Source organism: Cupressus sempervirens, chromosome 11 (assembly GCF_028749045.1).
Source record: "Cupressus sempervirens isolate cs-2001-9-10 chromosome 11, ASM2874904v1, whole genome shotgun sequence".
Classification (NCBI taxonomy): Eukaryota; Viridiplantae; Streptophyta; class Pinopsida; order Cupressales; family Cupressaceae; genus Cupressus; species Cupressus sempervirens.
Window position 1 is genome coordinate 118,198,356 of NC_143128.1, and position 24,862 is coordinate 118,223,217.

General features: G+C 33.0%; 1 pseudogene; it reads right to left on the reverse strand.

The window, feature by feature from the left end:
- LOC149528508 (DNA (cytosine-5)-methyltransferase DRM1 pseudogene) overlaps positions 1 to 15,066 on the reverse strand; it is a 31,123-nt pseudogene extending 16,057 nt beyond the window's left edge.
- Between the last annotated feature and the right edge of the window lie 9,796 nt (positions 15,067 to 24,862).

Below are 24,862 nucleotides of genomic sequence, written 5' to 3' on the forward strand. Positions count from 1 at the left end.
TAATGCTTTTCCTTTTAAAGATGAGGCTAGAAGTCTGATAGAAACATCATCCTCTGTAATACCATGGATATTACAGACATTTGCTACTTCTTGGATATGCTCTAAAGGGGAGATGGAAGTTTCACCAATAAAATTAGGTATACTCTTTAGTACAGATACTGGTATATCATGTCTTTGGGCTAACAATAGAGGACTTCCACCATTAAAGGTGGCAAAGGCATGAACTCTTGGTTGTGCCATGTAGACAAGTGTTCTATTGGTGAGTGTTGATGGAAATCTAGGCTAAGTTCGAGTAGTAGGAGGAGTAGAGACAGACCTTACAGGTATATTAACTGTTATTACACCCCTAACAGGTGATAATGAAGTTCTAGCCCTCCTTCTTCTAGGATTTGAAAGAGAAAGCTCTTGATATTGAAATTTACCTCTAAAAGACACCCTTGTTTCAGCTTTGGGCAGAATCACTACAACTTTGGCCTGGAACTAGATTTGTTGATGTTCAAAATCACCAAGTACTTGAAGAATCAACCTCTTACAGGCTTGAATACTGAAGCCAACACTACCTCTCCAACATTAATCTCTGAAAATTTTTCTTCTTTGACACTAGTGGACTTTAAATTTTTGTTTTATCTTGTTGTTGTAGTCCCACCAGGCATGCCAATATTTGTTGTCACTTAGGTTTGTACCCTTGTCCAAGGCCTATGCACGAGGACAACCTAGTGAAATATGGAAAGAACCTCCAAGCTATGGGACTTGAACTGTGAGGTTGAGTCTCCGGAGAAGGCTGACTTCCTCTTACTATCAAGGTGCACCTAACTACTCTTGGAAGGAAAAGGGGAAGAAGGAGATGCAAAAAACAACTCTACCCTACCTAAACTATGGAGGTAATGTACCAAAATAGAGTGTTCAGACCCATTTCTGCCCATATATGCACTACTGAACTAGAATGAGACTAAGGATATACACATACAGACTTGTTTTGATCTAATAACCACATGCTTATCAGGAAACCAAACTGAATAATACAAGGAAAGAGGAATCTCACTCATATATTACCCAATAGGAAAAAAATAGATACAGTATGTAGGCTACAGATCTCAACAATACACCAATGAGAGGCAAAAGGGATGCACATACACATTAATGGCTGAAGGAGATAAAATAGAGAATCATTCAGTTCATAGGCACAGGGAATGTTACACTGAGAGTTGCAGAGCAATATCAGAGAAATCAGAAAGATTCTACCCTTGGAAAAGATTACAAAATTGCCTTTATAGTTCAGGCATAACTGAGGACATTTGCTCTGCATTAACTGCTCAACTATTGGTAATAACTTCTCGTCCTAAAAATTTGATCAAAGATCTGGTGGTTTTGAGTAAAAATTTGATATTCCACTAAGAAATGCCTCGAGTAGATAGAAGCGACACCAATGAATAGTAGATGGATCGACTGAGATAGTGGAGTGTTCTTTTTTGCCCCGCATTCATTTCAGGTAGGTCAAATTGATCATGAAGATTGGATCGTAGGATAAAATTGATTACATTTACTTCCTGGTTCATGAATCAACAGGGTCAAAGAAAGTCAAACAGACTATACGAGCCAGCTGGGCAATGCGAGCCAATCATCTCTCTTCATTTTGCCACCTGGGGAGTCTTCCCATGGTCGATTGCCTTTACTTAACTAACCTCACCACCTTTGAAATGTTATTATTAACCATAACCGCCAGCCGGTAACTGCCAGCCTTGACTGGACCAATGAGACACGCGTCAATAGGGCACTATGTAGCCATGGTATCCGTCGTGCAACTTTTGATAAGCGAGACAACGCCTTCTATTGATCTACTCTGATCAGGCGATTGTGAAGACTCATCATACCCGTGTTGTTCTTACCCCTAGCCCATCGTATCTGGCACCACATCAGCAACTGCACCATACTTGAATAACACCTGACGATACTGATCAACTTACCCTTTTGTAACCAGGCCCTGCTGACACGTGGCGAAAGGGTGCCATGTTGCTATGGTAAAGATCATGCAACTTCACCATGGCGACGTGGTGTCATCCATTGATCTACCTTGATTCGATGGCAAACAAGATGGATACTGCCCCTCAGTGCATCGATGAATAGGAATTGGCCACGTTGAACTGTCTGACAGATCCTCCCTGACATCTTCAGACCCACGAGTACACGTGTCCTCCAGATGCTATGTTGCTATTATAAACCTCATGCAGTTTTTCCATAGTGCGATGGCCCCATCATAGATCAAGTTCAATCTGACGGTCAGGACCATCTCGTACTTTGCACATCCTTCCTTCTGCTAATCGTTGATCCCGTGAACCAACTGTGCTCTGAATCATACACCTGGCATCTCCTAATTGGCCTTTGAAACACCAACTTGGCAAGCCCAAGACTCGACCCCACAGAGCGGCCACATATCAACTAGGTGCTATGGCACTATGTAGATTTTCCGGTGAACGTGCGATAGCGACATAGCGCCTACGGTGTCATAGAAACTTTTTTGACCATTGAACTAATTGCCTGCTACTAGACCCACTAGACACGCATCAATTGGATGTGATGTCGCTAATGTAAAAATTGTGCAACTTCCCCATAGTGCGATGGCGCCATTCGTTGATCTGCCTTGATCTGATGGCAGAGAATTTTGTGGGTCGCAAAACATAACATAGGGAACTAGCTGTTCGGTGAGTAACATTTGAATTTTGAAACTTGGTGGGGAAAACAAAAATGTGGTAATAGTAACCATGTGCTCAGCGATCTATGCCTGCATGATTTATTATGAGTTAAAGGTCAAATTAAATATTCTAGATATATATCTGAACTGAATTTTTTAATAAAGGAACATATTTTTTAATTTCATATATATTTAAAATTAAAAATAAATTTTATATGTACCTGGGTCTTCAAAGGTGGAGGATGATCAGTAGACTCCATTGTATCATCTACCAATGCACCTGAGCCTAAAACTCTAACACCTACTAAACCTCCCTCGGCACCATGTCAAAATGCTAGTAAATTTGAGTGAAGTGGACTATGTAACCAGGTGGGTAATGGTGTAGAATTAGTGCTACCATGTCCGAACAACAAGTCCATGTATGATGAAACACCTAGGCTTGAACTAGCATCAATCACAGATAGGCCTTACAACTGCTCACCAAACTCATCAAGACCCTCAGCTATGATATGGACATCTCCAACTCATATGCTCGAGTCCTTTATAGAGTGTCATGAGCCTAGTACTAAATGTTGTGAGCTACGCACATGTGTATCATCTATCACTGGTGTGGCAGCCTGTGTCGTTGGAACCATGTCAGGGCTCTGATGTGGTCTAACAACATCCATCACTATGTGTAGCAGAATCCCTTATGTATCAAAAATATATCTAACAATATGCAACATATCCTCCAAAAAATACAGTACCACATCCATATATCTCTGTTGTCATGAAATACCATGAATATCACATGGAAATGGGAGCCCAACAGCTCTATATGGATTATCAGAGGAGGCGCCTGAAGTGCTACTAGATGCCTATGAAGATGGTCGACCAAGTGGATGAGAACACTAACTATGAAGATAATGATCAATAGAATCTGATGTGATACTAGCCACTGCAGATGCAATGTGCCCAACAGTGTCAATTGCTCCCCTTTGGGAAGCAATGATGACTCTATCTACAATAGGAACATGTGTAGGAGTCATAGGAGGCATCCTTTGTCCAACAAACTATCGAATATCTACAAGTGGCAGATGATGTGCACTACCGTACTGGTCATGATCTGCGATCCTACCATGCCCCTTTTCGCAATAATCAAGAATATCCAAGTAGTTGACATTGAGCCCTATACAAAACTCAGTTTGCAACTATTGTGCAAAATAAAGGGGTATCTGGTTATTATTAGGATAACGACCATGTTCTACTAAAAATCATGGATAGATCATGCTAGCAATAATAGGGTCTGTACATCATGTGACTTTATAACCTCTCACCTTACCCCGTGCTCATACTCTGAAAAGAGCTCTCTATTGATGACGTCTTTGGGGGCTACCCTCTTGATTTCATTGAAAGATGCATCTCCTGAAACCTCAGCCCCAAGCTCAATAGATATGGAAGCTAATATTGTAATGAATGGTGAGCTCGAAACCTAGCTGTCAAATCTTATAAACTCCTACATATCATAGTACATATGTCTCTATAAAGACCATCATCAGAGGTTGATATAGAGTGTTGTAATCTAGCAATCTCCTGGTCTGAAAATGCAAATAGAGCATCAATATTGATGCATGGAGGTGGTGCAGCAAGACCTCCAACAGGAGCTGTAGGTGCAACCTAACCTAGAATAGGAGCTACACCAGGAGCCACGACAGGACCTCCACCACCTGGAGCCGTATCGGGAGCTAGAACATGAGCTACATGATGAGCCCTACATCGAGGTACACCATAAGCTACAACACGAGCCCCACCATGAGAAACATGACAAGCTACATGAGGAGTTGCAATAGGGACCTCAGCAGGAACTACATTAGGTGCTACACCAACCTATGCTACAGTAGGAGCCACAGCAGGAACTACATCAGGTGCAACACCAAGAGTCGCATCAAACTAATCATGTGAAGCCATAGATCTGTAGAAATGTATGAAGCTCACTCAAATGCCTACTATACACACAATTTTTTATTTTTAAAATTAAAAATTATACACATGTATGTAATTGAACATACATCACACATCATGGACCTAGATAATCTATAACACATGGACTTAGATTAATTTGCATATAGGTAAGAATATAACATACACATGTACATATATAAGAACATATAACTTAGAACACATGTATGACCTAACTTAGAATACATGTTACAACATTTAATTAATAAAAGTTAATTATAATCTTTAACATAACTTATTATAATATATACAAACATAAAGAATGTACATCATGTATATTTGAACATGTAAAGATCTTATATATCTTAGGAGAGTCAAGGTATTTAATATCTCTTTTTGTTGATGATCAATCTAGCCTACTTGAGAAATTTCAAGTTCATTCGGGAATATGCAAAATGAAATGGGTTCTCCTTTTTCACTCCCTAGAAAAAATTTCATGTAACAAGAGTCATCAATGGTCAAGGATATTCTAGTGGTGATCCTATCTTCAGAGAATGAGGAGTCACAAACAAGGAAGGTAAGAGCTATTTTCCATTGCATTGTTATTTAAGTTTGATCACATTAGCCTTCAAGAAGATTTAGGGTTTTGAAGTTTCTTTTGTGTTTTTTAAATTGGGTGTAAATGAAATTTTTTTTAAGTCATCGATTCAAGTTATGATTTGGGGAGGTTAGTTGATATCTAGGAGTTCATTCCAATAATAGGGATTTGATCACATTAGCCTTTCTGAGGTTTTACATTTTGGCAGGTATTTGTTAAGTTTTTCAAATGGAATTTGAATGATTTTGATTGGGGTTATTGACTCAAGTGTGCATTTGAAATTGTACCATTCCCATGATTTAAAGACGTATCCTGCTTGGGAAAAGGTTTCTCATAATCATATAGATTATATTATCGTTAGGACCATAAAATATAGATATATATTATTTTAATTAATTTTATGATGTAAGGAAAATTAAGGTTAGAGTTAAGGTAACTAGCAAGTATGATAAGGTGCAAATTAGGTTAATGTTATTATTAGCTAGAATTCAATTAAAGGGTGATAAATTATTTATATTACTCTTAAAGGATAATGTTTCAATGTTTAGGTTTCAAGTTCATGTAAAACAAGGATCATACTTCATGTAACATACATGTGTTTAAATGTATGTGCATTTATCTCAAATGTAATTTTTAACAATTTAGGATTAGGGTCAACTTGTTTTAATTTTAAGTTAGGCCTCAATTAGGTTTTGAAATAGGGTTTTAGTGTAAAGGTCCATAGTTAAGAACTTAGGATAAGGGAACTTAGCATATGAAGATTATGATTTGGTTGAAGATTATCATTTAGAGATATTTATTATCATTTATAATGAAGTGGGTTTTGAAATTAAATTTTAAGATCAAGGTTACCTAGTTAGCGTTTAGATAATGGTTAGGGTTAGGGTTTGGTTAGGTTAGGGTTGCAGTTTGGACGTACATGTATGTTATATATTCATGTACTAGGTGTAGACACCTAAATTTGATTACACTATTTTAGTAATCCTATTTTAGTTATCTAAAAAGGCATTATTAATTAAATTTCTATTTAATTAATCCTTTGTCATCCCCTAGTTGATTAATTTAATTAATCATCTATAGTCCTAATTGATAAATCAAATAATCTATTATTTATCAATTAAATCCTATTCTTCTATCTAATTTCAAAAATCCCCATTTATTAAATAAATCTATTTGATAAATGAAATCCTCAAATTCAAAAACCCCTAACCTATCTCTAATCCTCCATTTAGCCTAATCCACCCCATCCACCCATGCTAACCAAGCTTAGCCACTAACTCACCCACCCTCATTAATGCCATCCACTTGCACATCTCTAACATCCCTAATCTAATCCTAAACCCAAGCCTAATCCACCCCCTAATGTTGTCACATTCCTTAAACAAGTTTAAGACTTTCCTAATCCAAACTAAAGTCTTCCCTCAAAAAAACCAACCACTAAGTCATGAGTTCTCTTACAAAACATAAAGACTCTTACAAACCCACTCATGACTCTTACATCCATCTTACACACTCTTCCCTCTTCCACACTCATTCCTCTTACATCCCTCTTACATACTCAACCCCACTCATCATGACTTTAACCAACCCTTAACCCTACCCTCTCACACTCATCCTCCTTGTGACAAGTGTCACCTTCCCATTGGTGCTAAACAAGCACAATCCATGTGCTCTCCTTTGAGTGCATCCTAGCCCTCCTTAAGCCTTCATCCATCCTTGCATCTAAGCCCTCCATCCCTCTACCCCTTAGCCTATAAATTGAATCCCATCCCAAGCCATTCCATCAACAATCTTTGAGCTAAATTTACCATGCTATTTTGAGAACCAAAGCCATCAACCATGCCCTTATAATGCCAAATTGAGAGCTCACAAAGCTACCAATTTGCCATTACCCATCTCCATTGAAGCAGCTTTTGAGCATCTTGAGCATACATCCACAGCAAAAGGACACATCTACAGAATCAAGAAAGCATGGAGTGTTTTCTCTTGTGAGGTTTTGCACTTCTTATTTTCTTTCTTATTCTAAGCATATATGTGAATTTAGTTTTTGGTTTGTGAATGTTTACTTCATTTGTTAATGTTCTTTGCATACTGATTCTGGTTCTACACTAGGTAGATATGAAAATTAATGTACATTCTTGTATACGTATAATTTAGGATCTCCCCTTAAGACATGACATTGAATTATATTATATAGTTAATTATATACTTAGATTAAGACATTAAAGTCTAAGTATTTCTTTAGAATTACAATTTAGCATTTAAATCTAACATTTTAAGATAGATTAGTGTACAAAGATTAGGGTTTACTATTTAGGCTCATGGTTTAACATTTATGGTTTAAATGATTATTATTAAAGGGTTAGATGTAGAGGTTAAACATGGGTGTGTATCATTGTTAGTAGTATGGTTTAAAGAGGGTTAGGGTATGGGTTTACATCATTGTTAGTTCAGCATGGCTAGAGGGTTAGGATTTGTATTAGGGTTCATCTAAGGTTAGGGGTTCTAATTTATGAAATTTATAGTTTCAGGGTAAGGATTTGTATTAGGGATCATCTAAGATTTGAAATTTAGGAGTTATGGTTAAGCATCTAAGATTAGGGGTTATAATTTATGAAATTTATGGTTTTGCAGTTTGGATTATGACCATGTTTAGTATTTAAGGTCCTATTTTTTAACATTAAGGTTTAAGAGTTAAAATTTAAGTAATATATAAGATCTTTACATGTTCAAATATACGTGATGAACATTGTTTATGTTTGTATATATTCTAATCAGGTTATGTTAGATTATAATTAAAACTTTTAATAATTAAATATTCTAACATGTATTATTTACGTCATACATGTTCTAAATTATATGTTCTTATGTATGTACACATGTATGTTATATTCATACCTATATGCAAATTAATTGACATTCTTATATATGAAGATATGGACATTGAAAATTATATAACTAATTATATACTCTAATTATTAAGACATTAAAAATAATTACACATTTAAACATGGATATTGGACACATACATGTTTGCACGTCTATGTTAACATGAACATATTTACATGTACATTTATGAAATAAAATATACATTTTAATCTACATTCTTATAAATATATAATTTAGGATCTCCTAGGTTAAGACATGTGTCATTAAATATAGTTAATTTTACACTTAGTTATAAGATAAATTAAGATCAATAGTTTACACACACACGTGCACGCACACACGCATGCACGCACGCACGCACCCACACACACACACACACACTCACTCATTCACTCACACACACACACACACACAAATTATACATATAAAAATATGAATTTATTAAAAACAAGTACATACATCTACTTTTAACCATGAACAAATATACATGTACATCTATGTTCAAAATAAATAATAATACATTCTAATCTATATTGTTACATGTACAATTTAGGATCTAGACCCTTAAGATATGTCATTTAATTAAACTTCTAAGATTAAAATATTAAGGAGAATTTGACATACATACATATATATATATATATATATATATATATATATATATATATATATATATATATAAACATTAATATCGAAAACATACATGTCTAGATATTAAACATTAACATATATATTTCTAATTTTTTAAAATAGTTTTTAAAATATTTTTCTAATGTTTTTCTAATTTTTTTTCTAATATTTTTTTAAATTTGTTTTCTAAAATTTATATTATTATAAGTTTTTAAATGTTTTTCTAATTTTTTTCTAAATTTGTTTTCTAAAATTTATATTAAAATATAAATTTTCTAATGTTGTTGTAATGTTTTTTCTAAATTTATTTTCTAAATTTTATATTAAATTCTAAATTTTCTAATGTTTTTTAAAATTTTTTTTATAATTTTTTTTTTCTAAATTTTATATTAAATTACAAATTTTTTAATTTTTGTCTAATGTTTTTTCTAAAGTTTTTCTAAATTTATTTTCTAATTTTTTAAAATATTTTTTTCTAAATTTTCTAATTTTTTTAATAGTTTTTCTAAATTTTCTATTGTTTAAATTTTTTTTTTTCTAAATTTTTTTTCTAATTTTTTTATTAAATTTTAATTTTTCTAATGTTTTTGTAATTTTAATTAAAATTTTCTAATATTTTTGTAATGTTTTTTTCCTAAATTTGCTAATATTTTTTTATAAATTTTCTAATTTGTGTTTATTGTTTTTTTTTCTAAATTTTATATTTGATTATAAATTCTCTAATGTTTTTGTAATATTTTTTGTAAATTTATTTTCTAAATTTTCTAATTTTTTGTAATGTTTTTTCAAAAAATCTAATGTTTTTTCAAAGTTTGTTTTCTAATGTTTCTAATGTTTTTCCTAAATTTTATATTATAAATTTTCTATTATTTTCCCTAATGTTTTCTAATATTTTCTATATAATATTTTACTATTTTCTAAATTAATATAAATAAACAATAAAAAATTTAAATTAACATTTAGATATGCTTTCAAAATCGTTGAAAACATAAATAACATTTAAATATGCTTAAAAAAGGCATTGAAAACATTAAAAAATGCTTTAAAAATATTTAAAACATTGAATTAATAATATTTCGACATACTCAACAATGAAGAATCCGAATGAAAGCGACAGGAGATGCTAGTGGGGGTAGTAAAAATCGTATGTTCGCATGAACCCGTGAGTCAATAGTAGTCGCCATAAAAATGAAATGGAAAAAGTTAAAGAGGTGGTTTTAAGTGCTGAAAATTCACTTGTCATATGTTCACTTGAACATAATATGTAGATATGTTCACACAAACCTAACAATTTAGGCATTAATATGTTTGTGTGAACATATCTACATATTATGTTCATGTGAACATGTCATATATGTTCGCGCGAACGTGTCAAACTAAATCTAACTAGCCAAATTCGCGATTTGGAAAACTTTTTTAAGTTTCTTCGTTCCATTAAAGTGGAACCCATTAGTGTGGGTTCACCCATTAACACTCCCTCTTAATGAAGAAGGATAAAACACAAAGATATTACACCATAGGTAATATTTCAGAAATAATACATATAGGAAATCTTTGATCAGAACATTTCTAGTATATGATATCATATAAGTGTTGGCCTATTAGAATATCAATATAGGATATTTGCCAATTTCTATTTGATATCATATTTGGTAACATGAGCATTGGCCTATAAAAATATGAATCAAATGATATTCACCAAAAACTCTGATTAATGGCCTATCAGAACATCAACTAAATGATACCCACCAAGTACTCAATGTGGTAATGGCCTATTAGAATATCAAGGCAAGATATTCACCAAATACCGAAAATATATCTATACAAGAAACTTGTAGATAACCAAATTAATGATATCAAATGCCTAGTTGTTGATTTATAAGATAAATCCTTTACATGAAACAATTTCACAAAAATGAATCATGTTACAAGTTATTGTTAGGATATCACTCTACAACAACTTCTCCTGATACAAGTGATAATAATTTAGAAGTCATCACTTCTTCATGATGTACACAGGCGATAGGCTCATACATCTATGACATAAAAAGTTCACATGAAGTCTCCATGAATACTATCATGTGGCGTTATCACAACATTCACCATAAAACATATCAGAGAATGAGGTTTCTCCCTCTTACTTTGATATCAACTTTTTCTAGCCTCTTAGCACGAGGTTGTTTTTGATGAAGTGTCAAAGTTCCTCTAAATCCATTATCATCCTTCTAACCTCTTGGAAGCAAGTCATGCCATGTTTCCCTAGTTCAACAGGTATCTTGATAGCATAACACCTTCCAGCCTACATATATGAGACTTTATCTCATGAATCATAGTCCTTTAGCTATTATAGTTTCTAATTAGTGTTGAATCCATCAACAAGGTCTACTCCTTCTGAACCAATATCATCAAAATTTTGATTTAAGAAATTCTATATTTTTCTCCCTCTCTTTCTCCAAGGCTGTCTCTAATGAACTGGATATTTCCTTCAAGAAACTCACATTATCCAACCTAATCATCAGATGATTTATGAATCCTACATCATAGCTTCTTTGAAGCTACTATCATAAGATTTGGTAGCATGCCTAATGTACCAATCTTCTTTTCTTACAAGAACATCTTAAGAGACAAAAGAAAAGACCAAGGTAAATATCTCTTTATAGTAATTATAGAAATACAAAATGAGAGAGAGACTACATTGAATAGATACATGCAATACCTGAGGATAATAAATCCTTATCTGTAATAATAATATAAGTTGCTCCAATGAAGGTCCATATGCATCAAATCAAGAAATACCCCCATGTAAGAATTTGTCAAACAATTTGAGTACATCTTTTCTGATCCCATATAAGGACTGCTAAAATGGGAATATAAAATTGGTTATCATTAATAGAACATTGGTTATCATTTCCCCTTACAATGTAAGATTCCCACTTTTATATTATTGAACATATAAGTACGATCAAAATCACCAAAGTTTGACTTAATCATATAATGTATCTACTCCTTTTTTTTCCTGCACTAACATTCTTGAAGGAAAAGATCAAGGCACCAATACTTATAATTCAAATAAGAATGTTAGTAGTTTAGATCATATATATTACTAACAACAAATATATATCTATCATTACTATTATGATTCACATTTTAATTCTCAATCTTACATATATGATATTCTCACTTATAATATCAATATCAGTACTATATACAAATAATGTTAATTAGCACAATCATAATAATGATACTTCTACCCCATCCACATGGGTAATCTTAATGGACAAAGGATAGGTACTATACACAACCTATCAACCTCCCTTATACTCCACATCATGCTAATGTGGGTAATCCATTGCAGATTTTATTGGGGTGGCTCTTTTTGCTATCATCAAGTAAAAGAAAAAAACATGTTTCGTACAATAGTCAAGATATGCTACGAAGCAACATAGATTCCACCAATAGCATTGGTCTACATCTTGAACACACACACACACACACACACACAGATATATATATATATAAAATTTAATTATTCCATCTATAACTTTAACATTATCCTAATTACCATTAATATTATTACATTTTAGTAAAATGAAATTGTAGAGGGGGAAACGGTTTTATTTTTAATATGGAATAAAATCAAAATTAAAAAAATCATTTAGAAATATATATATATATATATATAAATTGGGGCAAGGGTGGGGAATTCCCCACAGGCCCCCTCTCCATGTGGCAGTAAGGACTTCGGGTGACTATTAAGGGGCCACATGGTAGCACAAGCTACCAACATCCACTTAAAGGCTGCATGGAAGGTCTACTGTCATGGACAACAAGTACATCTACTACCACAACAGCAGGTCTGCTATAACCATCAAAGTTGACGGACGCAGGGGTTATTGTAAATTTTATTTTTATACAAAAATTAATATAAATTTTATTATTATTTAATAATTTTATTAATAAATTTTAATATTAATTTTATTATTAATTAAAAATATTTATTAATAAGTTTTAATTTTAATTTTATTATTAGCTAATAATATTTATTAATTAGTTTTAATTTTAATTTTATTATTATTTAATAATTTTTATTTATAAATTTTTAGTTATTAATTTAATTATTAAATGAAGTTATTAATAGCATTTTTAATTATTCATTTTTAATAATTATTAAGATGTCTAGTGGAGTTTTTTTTTAATAGGTAATCGACCAAATCCTATATTATTTATTATTATTGTTAGATTAATTATTATTATTTGTTAGTCTCGAGTATATTCAAATTCAAGACTTCCCTGATAAGAGGTTCACAATTTACCGTTGCATTGTAGGCTCTTATCTGACGTCCAGTGGAGTCTTAGATTATTTAATTATAATTAATAAATCTAATTTGAATGAAATTGTTAATTATTTTATTTAAAATTAATGGGGATTATTTTTAATATTTTAAATAAATAATTACCCTTAGGTAATTTGGATCAATGGACTTAAAAACCAAATTAGGGTAATTGTGCAATTATTTAAATACAAGAACGAGTTAATTTGTAACAGTAAACTGTGAATTTTGTCTTCTTAAAACTTAGGTTAAACTAGAAATTGAAACCTTACATTTAACTCTACTATATTTTTTCAAAATCAAATCAAACTATTGAACCCACACTCTATTTTCTATGTGTTGTCTGAGTTTTGAGTTTGGGTTGACTAGAGTGTTGACTAGTCTTAGGATGTTACTAGAGGCTTGGGAGTTCTTTGTTTGTGATGTTATGATGATTTGATTTTGATCATTTATACTCAACCATAGTAATGTGTCTAGTATGCTCTATGATGTGTATTGATCTATTGATTCTAACTACATTCTAGTATTTTCTTATAAAACTAAGGTGAAAGGTGTGACCTATCTGATATAACCATTTTGAGTCTTCAATCAATTGTATTTGGATTGCTTTCCAATCACTTTTATAGGACTAAAGTGTTTAATATGATTTTTTCTTGATGATGTCATGTTATGAGATATTTCACTTAACCATTTTGAGTCTTCACTCAATTTTTCTTGGAATGCTTTCTTGTTGCTCATAGATAACTGATGTGTTATTATGAATTATCATTTGATGCTTTCCAATCACTTGTATAGGACTGACGTGATTTTATATGATTCTTTTATTTGTGATTTTATGAGCCTAAGAGAGGTTATCTATACGTAATGTTGGGAAGTGGCTTGCAATGTAGGTCAAGGCCCTAAGTGGCTGCTAGGGTAACCCATTGTAAGTTGTTTAATAAATGAAAACACTATGAAAAAACTACACTAAATGGGAATAAAATGAAACTAATAAGAGCCTTTATATGCTCTCACCCATTCCTTGAGTGCTAGTACAAACTAGGATGTGAGTAGAGAGAACGCTTGGTTGCTACCATGCATCATTAATATGCCTTGTTAGTACGAGAGGATAATAGAGTCGCATAGGGATCACTAGGGGGGACACGGTCCTGAGAGACTGCCAGGGTAACTCTAGCATGATTCATGCGATCACACTTGCTCTCCTAAATAGTAGATTTCCTACGTGTCTTTGTGTGCCTCTTGGTCTAGATGTCAATTTATTTTAAAACCTTTGAGTTAGATTACTTTTAGGATTTCTTAGACTTAGAGATCACTTTTGATATTTGAATTCATATCATGTTTGGGACATGATACTATCTCCTCACCATGGGTGGAGTGGGCCTTTTTGGGTTACCACGTAGTTGGCTGGTAGTTCTTTTTACTTTTACCGTTGAGATCAATCTGTTGTTTCCATGGCTAGAGTTCTTTGTCTATATTTCCTTTCATTTTATCTTTGTGTATTATGATGGATGATTATATCTTTATGATTGATGATTTCAGTTATTGTATTTTACTTTGTTTCATGGATCCAAAAGGGATGATGTAATCTATTTTTATAAATGTATATTCTTTTAGCCTTCCATACCCTGTGACATGTACATTGGATGATTAAGCATTTCAAATTTTATTGCCAAGTGGCATTCAGAACAAATGTATATTATTTAAATGGACTTTGGGATTTTAAATTATTGTTTCATGTGGATGTGGTATTTGTTAGACTTAGTATTAATTAAATTTAAATGTGAATCTACATCTTGGGATCCTTAAGGAATGTAATATGTTATGTTGTTTCTGTATGATTGCATGTTATTACTTCTGCTACTTTATGATTGACGTATATGTTATTATTCTTTGTATTTTTCTTTTTAAAAAATTGTTTGAAAAACTTAGTAAAACTTTAGATTAATTCTTTTGGATCCCTTGCTAGGGTGTTACAGAACACTTACCAGCATTTTTTCCTTGTTTAAACATTCTCCACTTTCTCATGGAAATTCAAACCTCTGAATTTGCTAGGTAGCTTATGACAAGCTCTGATTCAATTTAATAACTTGTGGATTGGTAGTCATGCAAATTTTTAACAATATGAATAAACTTAAAACCTTTGGGGTTTTGAATTGTAAAAATATGACTAAACACCCACCTATTACCCTGACATCTTGCACACCAATCAGAAACATTGAATGTAGGTACGTGTGTTCAAATCCAAAAATTAGAGGGAAAGTTTTTTTTGAGATAGGTAAAAAGGAAAATATGCTCATTCAATTAGTTAGTTAGCAAGAGCATAAAAAGGAATATCTGAGTAACTAGAGAGTAGAGGAAGGTTCAAAGGTTCAGGAAGGAGATCAGAGTTGTAGTAGCACAAGATCAAATTATTCTTGTTCTCTGTAAGTTATTTTTTTGGCCAGTTGAAGCAGTGATTGCTACAAGCATTATTGTATGCATCAATCTAGTATTGCAGGTTAATACCATATATATAAATTTTTAGGATGATACATATTGTCTCTGGCTAAATTCATATGCTCCCAGATTTTTAATAGTTAATTAAATATTTAAATGGAAAGCAGAAAAGCAGGCATATTAGCAAAATTCTAAATACTTGGCTTGTTGTGGTTCTTCACTTCTATCTATTCCATATTATGTTTAGGTTTTATGATGATCTCTATCATTACCTTTATTTATTTTATTGTCAAAAATTCTTAGACTATAATTTTGTTAAACAACACATTCGGGCTACCCTTTTAACCAAGTTCTCTCTTCTATTGTTCCTACTGAATTCACTCGGTATCCTTATTGACCAAGTTCACTCGGCAACCACTGAGTCAAGCTTCACCTCCCCTTCAGTAATTGAGCTCACTTGGCACCCTCTTATGTTAAGTTTCCCTTAGTACCAAACCACTCGGATCCTTCATGTGTTGAGCTCACTTAGCACATACTTCCTATCACTCATCAACCTTGCATGCCAAGAAAACTATCACTCAACACCTTCTTGTGTAGAGATTTTTTTTTTTTTTGAGTTTTTGATTTAGTTTTTAACATGGTATCAGAGATTTGAGGCCCCCACATCCATAGTGAGTTAGGGTATTTATTTTTTAGGATATTTGACATGGCAAGAGATGAAGGAAAGATATGGTAGCAGGCATCGTCCTTTAATGGACAGAATTATGATACATGGGCAAAGAAGATGAAATCCATAATAGTAGATAATGACTTGTGTTATTTTGTGATCAATGAGTTTAATGATGTTATAGTCCCATCACTATATGCTTGCCTTACAAACCCACAAAAGACTCAGTTGAAAGAGTCAATGAGAAAGGATACAAAGGCATTAAGTTTGATTGAGGCAGCAATGATAGAGACAATCTTTTCCAAGATAGCAGCAACAAATTATGCAGAGGAAGCAAGGGATATCCTTGAGAAAAACTTCAAGGGCACTGATAAGGTCAAATTAGTAAAGCTATAGATGATTAGAAGGGAGTTTGAGAACATTTAGGTGAGAGGAAATGAACCTATTACAGAGTTCATTTCATTAATCTCTACTTTGATAAACTAGCTCAAATCAAATGGAGAAGATTATGAAGAGCAGAGGATTGTGGAAAATATGTTGAGGGTTTTACCTCAAAAATATGATAACCTTGTAATGACCATTGAGGAAGCAAAGGACCTCACCACATTAACCATGGATGAGTTGATGGGAACTCTTTAAACCCATGAACATTGGATCAATGGATCAGCAAAAACTTCCCAATAGCAATCTTTCAAGGCTCAAGAGAACTCAAGACGTAGGGAGAGAGGAAGAAATGGCTCTAGCAGAGGCTCAAGAACTAGAGGTCATGGAAGGAATGGTGAAAGGAATGCTATTGCATAAAGCTAAGGATGAGAAACCTACCAAGAGGGAGGAAACACCTCTTAAAGAAACTTTAAAGGAGGTAAGAAGAATTACAACTCTAATAAGAGCAACATTGAATGCAACTACTATCATAAGTAAATGGGTATTTTGCTAGTGAATGCTAGAAGAAGCAGTGTGATCAGTCAAAGAAAAATGCAAATGGGGCTGACATGAACATGGGAAATGCAAACAATCCCATAGCCTTCATCATATGGAACATTGGTGAAGAAGGTAGTCCTGAGGTATGGTACCTAGACAATGGTTGTAGCAACTACATGAATGGTAATGAAAATTTATTATTTTCCATTGATAAGACTTTTAAGACTAAAATTAGGATGGGAAACAATAGAACCATTCCCATAGTGAAAAAAAGAATCTATCATGGTCTGCATTAAGCAAGGTGAGATGAATGAGATATAGAATGTGTATTTTACCCCAAGTATGAAGCATAACATGATGAGTGTCAGACAACTCATTTAAAATGGTTACAAGGTGTTGATGGAAGATGGCAAGTGTGTCATTCATGAGAACGATGGGAGTAATAGATTACATGTAGTAGTCTAGATACAAAGAACACGATGTTCCCATTAAGGATAGAGACATGTTTCTCTTCTCAAGCTAGTATTATACCTCCCAAATATGCATGTACAATAGTACATCAGCAATCAGCTTAGATTAGGAGCATGATTGAAGACTACTCAAAGCTATGGCATCTTAGGTATAGACATCTTAGCTTTTCTAATTTAAATTTTATATCCAAGAAAAGAATGGTTGATGGTTTCCCAAGCATAGTATATTCATATGACATGTGTGAGGCTTGTATTTTAGGTAAGCAACTTAGGCTTCCTTTTAATTTTGAAAATTGTAGAAGGGCTAGAGCACCATTAGAATTGGTGCACTCTGATTTAGTAGGCCCTATGAAAGCTATTTCTATTAGGGGGAATACTTATTTTATGAAATTAATAGATGATTTTTTTCATAGGACATGAGTTTATTATTTGAAGAATAAATATGAAGCATTTCATAAATTTGTTGAATTTAAAGCCCAGGCTGAAAAAGAATGTTGACACTATGTAAAGGTCCTTGGATTAGATAGAGGAGTGGATTATACCTCCAATATGTTTATAAATTTTTGTAGGTAGAATGACATAAAAAAAAAACTGACAACCAACTATACTCCATAGTAAAATGGAGAGGCTAAGAGGAAGAATAGAACTATTTTTGAAATGGCAAGAAGAATGATGAAAGAAAAGGGACTCCCAACTAAATATTAGAGAGATGATGTAGCAACTCTAGTATATCTGATTAATAGATTTCCTACAAAATCAGTTCATGAAAAGATTCCACTTGAGGCATGGTCAAGGAACATATGGGCATTTGAACACTTTAGAGTGTTCATATGTGTAGCATATGCACATGTGCCTAAGAAACAAAGGAAAAAGCTAGATGAAAAAGGTGTGAAGTGTATCTTCATGGGGAATAGCTTGGAATCAAAATCTTATAGGTTATATAATACAATTGACAAGAAGATCATCTCAAGAGATGTGGAGTTTCTTGAAAATCAATCATGGGATGGCTTGGTAGATGAATCCTCAAGCACTGCAAGTAAAGTGTCTACTATTGAAGAGGAAGAAGATAACATTTGTGATCAACAAGATGATGGAGCAAAAAATATAGATTCCAGACAAAGGCAAAAAGGAAAGAAAGCCTTTACATGTTGAGTTAAAGCTCCAAGCACATCAAGGCAACCCTAAGCTAGTATGAAAAATAGTATCAACAACAATACTTAGAATTTAGATCTCACTCTTACCTCCCTATTGCCAAGAAAGACTAAAAGTTTAAGGGAGATATACAAAGATGAAATTTATGAGGAAGATTATGATGAGAGTGTAAATTTTACATTATATTCTCATAGTGATCCAATTTATTTTGAGGAAGTTGTGAATGAAGAGAAATGGTGTAATGTCATGGATAACAAAATAAATTCTATTGAAAGAAATGAGACATGGGAGTTAACTAGTTTACGTCCCAAGAAACAAGTAATTGGAGTGAAATGGGTCTACAAGACCAAGTGCAATGCTCAAGGAAAAATAGATAGGCATAAGGAATGATTAGTTGTCAAGGGGTACAAGCAGAAATATAATAGATATTTTGATGACACCTATTCCCTAGTTGCAATAATGGAAACCGTGCATGTTAACATAGAAATTGTAGCCTAGCATAAATAGAAGGTATATCAAATGGATGTGAAGTCCACCTTCTTGAATAGTGTATTGAAAGAAGGGGTTTATGTAAAGAAACCACCTAGTTATGAAGTTACAGGTGAAGAACACAGTATTAAGATTGAAGAGAGATCTTTATGGGCTCAAGCAAGATCTAAGGGTATGCTACAACAAAATTGACTCATATTTGATGAGCAATGGCTTTGTCAAAAGTGATGGTGAGCCCACTCTCTACATCAAGGAAATAAGTGGTAAAGTGTTGATTGTTGTCATGTATTTAGATGACTTAATCTTTATTGGAAATGATAATTTCCTAATTGGTGAATTCAAAGAGGTTATGAAGAATGATTTTAAAATGGCATATCTAGGTCCCTTGAAGTGTTTTCTAGGCATAGAAGTAAAAAAAATGCATGATGACATCTTCATCTCTTAAGACAAATATGCAAGGCAGATCTTGGAGAGGTTCAAAATGTAGAAAAATGAAGAAACCTCAACACCAATAGTAGTAGGTCTGAAGTTGAGCAAGGAAGATTGCAACAAAATTGTGAATCGAACATTACACAAGAGTATGGTGGAAAGTTTAAAGTATTTGACTGAAACTGGGCTAGACATGATACATGTAGCATGTTTGCTTTCTAGATTTATGGATACACCAAAGGATTCCTATGAGGAAGTGGGAAAGAGGATCCTAAGGTATGTGAATGGTACCAAGGAATTTGAGATTTCATATATACAGATAAATTTTTGAAGTTGGTTGGTTAAAAAATAATGATTGAGCCATAGTTTTAGATGATAGGAAGAGAACTTTCGGATACATATCCATATGGGATTGGGTGCAATTTCATGGGCATCCAAGAAGTAACCTATTGTTTCGCAATCTAATTCAGAGGCTGAATACATAGTAGTGACTGCAACAACATGTCAAGCTATTTTGTTAAGGAGGATCTTGAAAAATTTAAATGAAAGGCAAGAGGATGGACCCACAATATTTTGTGACAACATCTCCTCAATTACATTGTCTAAGAATCTAGTGTTCCATAGGAGAAGCAAGCATATAGACATCAAATATCACTTCATTAGAGAGTTGGTGGAAAATGGAGATATCAAAATAGAATTTTGCAAGTATGAACAATAGCTTACAAACATTTTTACAAAGCCTTTAGGCATTGGCACTTTTGTGCACCTAAGAAAGTGTCTTGGTCTAGTTGATTTGGATCAGGAGTGATCCTTGTTTTTTTGTTTGGCTCAAGACAAAGGGGGAGTGTTGAAATATCTCATGTGTGAGTGGTTTCCCCTTGTGCCAAATGCCCACCTACCACCTTGATGGCCTACACAATAGTCAAAAATAGTGAATGCATGTAAGTGAGTTCAAATCCATGAATGAGAGGGAATGTTTTTTGAGATAGTTAAAAAGAAAATGTATGCTCATTCATTCAGTTAGTTAGTGGAAGTAGAAACAAAAAAGGATAACCAAGCACTTAGAGAGAAGAAGGAAGGGTCAAGAAAAAGATCAGAATTATACCAGCACAATATTAGATTCTTCTTGTTCTCTGTAACTTATTTCTTTTGACTTGTTGAAGGAGTGATTGCTCCATGAATTATTCTATGTAGACATCTAGTGCAAGTTAATGCCATATATAGAAGTTTTTGGGTCAATACATATTGACTCTAGTTGAAGTTTTATTCTCCCATACTTATAATAGTTGATTCAATATTTAAATAGAAAGTAGGAAAGCATGCATATTAGTAAATATCTAGATATTTTTCTTGTTATGGTTATTCACTTATATCTATTCCATAGTAGGCTTAGGTTTTATGTAAATCTCTTTTATTGCCTTTTCTTTAATGGAAAAAATTCTTAGACTGTATATTTGTTAAATAGCTCATTCGGGTTACCCTTTTAACTGAGTTCTCTCTTTTGTTGATCCTATTGAGTTCACTTGGCACCCTTGTTGATAGAGTTCAATTCAAAACCATTGAGTGAGGCTTCACCTTGCTTTTGGTGACTGAGCTCACTTAGAACCCTCTTGTGTTGAGTTACCCTTAGTACCAAGCTACTCATCTCCTTTATGTGTTGAGTTCACTTGATGAAACCTTAATAATTACAGATCTCTGTTTCTAAATGAACTTTCTATTGAACCTTAGGAGATGAGGAAAATTCAAAACTAATTTTTTTTATCGGAATGATAGAGCACTGCTGAGTTCATTTAGTTGTAAATGTTGAACTTTGATATTTTACTTATTGGTTAATGTTGAATGAGTTCGTTTAGTTTTAGATAAATGCAACATGTACTTTGAATTTACAATATTTGGTATATTGATTGAGCTTCTCCATTATAGATGAATGCAACTTGTATTCTATATTTTGCAAAATTGATCAAATTTCAGTCATAGATAGTTGTAAATTCTTTAATCTCATTCTAATTCTTTGACGTTTATCTCCTTTGTGGTTTAGTGTAATGTGGAAAATGGGAGGGTGGGGATGGATGCATTATATTTTTCATCTAATTTTGAAGATGGTATTCAATATGTTTTTTCTCTATCTTAATAATATTGACAAATTGAGTGCTTCACCAAGCCATTTATTTATTTCATTTAGGTATGCTTTTTCTAACATATAGCATATGTGTGTGTGATTATTCTCATTTTATCTTCCATATGAGTAGGTATGATTTAACTAAAATATATATACATGTTAATAGATATGTTAAAAAAATTCTTTCGCTAGATATGAGTTGGTATGTAGTGCTCTTTTCTTTTCCCTACCACATTCCAAGAATAGGCTACTAGAAATATGGATATATGTAGTATGTTTCATAGTTGTACTAGATCCATCTTGTTCTGAGAAGCTAAGCTTCTCATGCTAGGTTTGGGGACTTTTCATCTCAAAAAGAATCTTGAGGGAGTAAACACTCCATGATTGGTGAGGTAAAAGTGTCTGGGTAAAACTCTCATCTCAGCTAATAGATGGTCATCATTTGATGGCTTTATAGATCAGTTCATGTAGAAGGACTTATGGAAATATTTAGTAACCCATCTCATGGTTTTGTACTTGAGTCCTTGACATAAGACATTTTAGGTTATTTTGTATGATGGATAATGTAATTTCAACAACTGGTGCATATGTAATATTCTTAAAAATATGAATTAGGTGGTGAAAACATGGATCAACATATTTTTTTTCTTATGTAGCTGATGTTTCCACAATACTCAATCTAAACCTTGATATGGTCATATTGTAATACTATTTAGGTTTTTTGAGGGATAATGGATATGTATGATGGTTCAACACTATATCATTTTATGTATTTTGGTTGGTTGATTAATTAAATCATTCATTCTATATGATGTTGAATTAACTAATAAATAGTGTACATTCTTTACACCTTTCCAACTTAGATATTATTGGTTCCTTTTTTGAAATTCTTGTATTGTGTGGTGTGGCTTTTATTTTATAGGAAATGGTTCTTACATATGGTATAAGATCTATGTTTAATCAATAGGCCCTTGGGATGCCATTCAAATTTGCATTTATGTGTGTTAGGTGTTTGAGTTATCACCATGGCCACAAGAGCTAATCATAAAGGAGGGTCTGGCTATAGTTCTCAAGCTAAGGAACCTAGTGAGAGGTTAGATCAAATATTGGCATTATTGACCCAATGAGGGGCTTTTTTACAGCAATAAGGCCAAATGATGGATACCTTAAAGCATGAGGCTTGAGGTAGATAAATTAAAGAACAGGCAAGGAAGCATGATAGAGATCAGTGCTCTGAAGCCCTGAGTAAGCAAGAGGAGGAATTGAGAAAGAAATGTGAGAATGAATATTTTATATAGGAACTTAGGAGATGTGTGGTAGAGCAGAAGGTAGAAGTTGACTGTCAGATTTCTCTCATTAATACTAATAGGGTAGAGATAGTAGGTGACTTGAGAAAGGATCTCAAAAAAGTTACTACACCCACATTCCATTGTATAGAATTTTGAGAAGATTTTGAGGCATGTGTTAGTAATATGGAGAAGTATTTCATAGTATAGACTATAGAGGGAAATCTAGATTAGTTTGGGCCACATTTTAGTTGATGGTGAGGTAGCTTCATGGTGGGAAAATGTAATGGAAGAAAAGAAATTTCATCATATGAAGGTAAAATGGGAAGAATTTTTATAGAATTTCAACAAGAGATGGTTACCATAGCTGTTCAATGACAAGAATTCATCAAATTTCTAGAAGCTAGTTTAGGGGAACATGAGCATTACACATTACCATGAGTATTTGTGTCATTTGGTGAAGTATGTTCCATATTACTAGCATGATGAACTAAATTTAGAACCTAGAAATTTGTGATAGGTTTGTGACCTAAGATTTATGGTGAGGTCAAAATGAAAGATCCTAAGACCATGAATTTCACAATGCATAAGGTCCTCAAACAAGAACAAAGGCTGAAGGATCCTTCTTCATCTAAATCCTTCAACTAGAACTATAAAATGAAGTTCTAGAATAATACGTCTAATTAGGATGATAGGGGTTATTGAGATGATAGGAAATAGGGAAATGGATAAAAATAATGAATTACAAACATAAAGGATAAGGGACAAAACCACTTTGATAGGAACCAGGAAAACTCAAACAAAAACAAGAACCAAAACAATAGGAATAATAGAAATGGGAATGGAATAAATGGAAAAAACAGGGGTGATCAAAATAAGAATGATGATAGGAGAGGTCCTAGGATAGGATGTTTTGTATGTGGTGGTAACTAGTTTCCAACTAAGTATGCAAAATGCTCTAATGTGAGGGACATTCCACCACAACATGACATTCATGATGCAGTTGATCATAGACAAGAAGATAATCAGACCACTCATATATAGATGACTACTACACTATTTTGTTACCCTTATTCTATTCTTATATATATATTGGTGCTACTAAATGCTTTGTAGATCCTAAGATAGTAGCTAAGATACTTTTTAGGGTTGTTTTTATGGTTGAGCCTTAGACTATAGAATATGGTAATAGGTTTGAGCATAGGGCAGAGAAATATTTATTTTGTAGTCTGTGGGAACTCCCTACTTTATGAATAGAGGTCAACCTATATGTAGTGCCTTTGGTTTTATACAATGTCATCCTAGGCTTAAATTGGTTAAGTGAACATAAAGCCTTAGTTAACTATAAGGATAAGTTAATTGAATTCCTCAAAGACATAGGTTACACAGTGACACTAAATCATGTCAAACAACCACTTGAACTAAGACAAATCTCTACTATGCAATTGAAGAAATAAAAGAGAAAGGGTTTCTAGTTATTTGTTTCCCATGCCAATAATCTAGAAGAGATTCTACCTCAATCAGAGGATCACCCTATTTTGTAAGAATTTAGAGATGTGTTTCCAGATGATTTTCCCAAACTACCCTCTATGAGGGAGATCAATTTTCTCATATAAGGTTTCTTACTACACGACTTTCATAGAGATAAATGAGTTGAACACTCAACTATAGTAACTCTTGGATAAATGTTTCATTTGACCTAATGTATCTTCATGGGGAGCTCCTATAATCTTCATTAAGAAGAAGGATGGTACCTTAAGGTTATGCATTAATTACCTCATCCTAGGTAAGGTGACCATAAAGAATGAGAAAATTATC